The sequence below is a fragment of the Capra hircus genome, chromosome 11, assembly GCF_001704415.2.
Source record: "Capra hircus breed San Clemente chromosome 11, ASM170441v1, whole genome shotgun sequence".
NCBI classification, from domain to species: domain Eukaryota; kingdom Metazoa; phylum Chordata; class Mammalia; order Artiodactyla; family Bovidae; genus Capra; species Capra hircus.
Window position 1 is genome coordinate 43,669,072 of NC_030818.1, and position 785 is coordinate 43,669,856.

Here is a 785-nt window from a genome sequence, read left to right on the forward strand (position 1 = left end):
TAGATCTGCCCATTTTTTTGATTGGGTTGTTGGTCTTTTTTATATTGAGCTGTATAAGCTGTTTATCTTTTGGAAGTTAATCTCTTGTTGGTCACATGGTTTCAGCAGCCCCACTTTAAGCTGTTCTTCCAGCGAGATATAAAAGTACTTGTACCTAAGAATGTATGACAGGGGTACTTGTGGAAGCACTGTTTGCTGTGGCAAAATACTGGACAATGCGCCAGAATCTGCCAGTGATGAAATGGCCAAATAAACACCATGCCTCCATTCTGTAGGATGTTATGTGACTATCACAAAGAAGTAAATTAGATTTATCAACATATTCACATGGAAAAATGTTACTAAATTAAGTGCAAAAGCAAGTTTTCAAATGTACATACCATAATTGCATTTTTGTAGAAAAGTTAATAAGCAAATAAAACACAATACTCATGCCTATTCTGTGTTTATATTTATAACATCTTGGAGAAGCATGGCTTAACAGCATAAACTGCCTCAGGGAATAGGAAAAATGGAGTGATTTTTAGCTTATCGTTTCTATACCTTGAGTTGTTCTGCTTTTTAGAAGAATCATGTTTTTGCTTTTTTAATTAAAAGCAATTGGTTAAAGGCAATTTTCAAGGGGAAAAAAAAGACAAAGTGCTTAAAACATTTTTGTGACTCACTGGGCTCTCAGGTTAAAGTCCTTTAATGGACTCACAAGGCCCGTGGGATCTGATGTCTGCATGCAATAACAGCCTTTCCCCCCTTTATTTTGCTGTTTCTCCTCTGTGTCCCAACTGTGC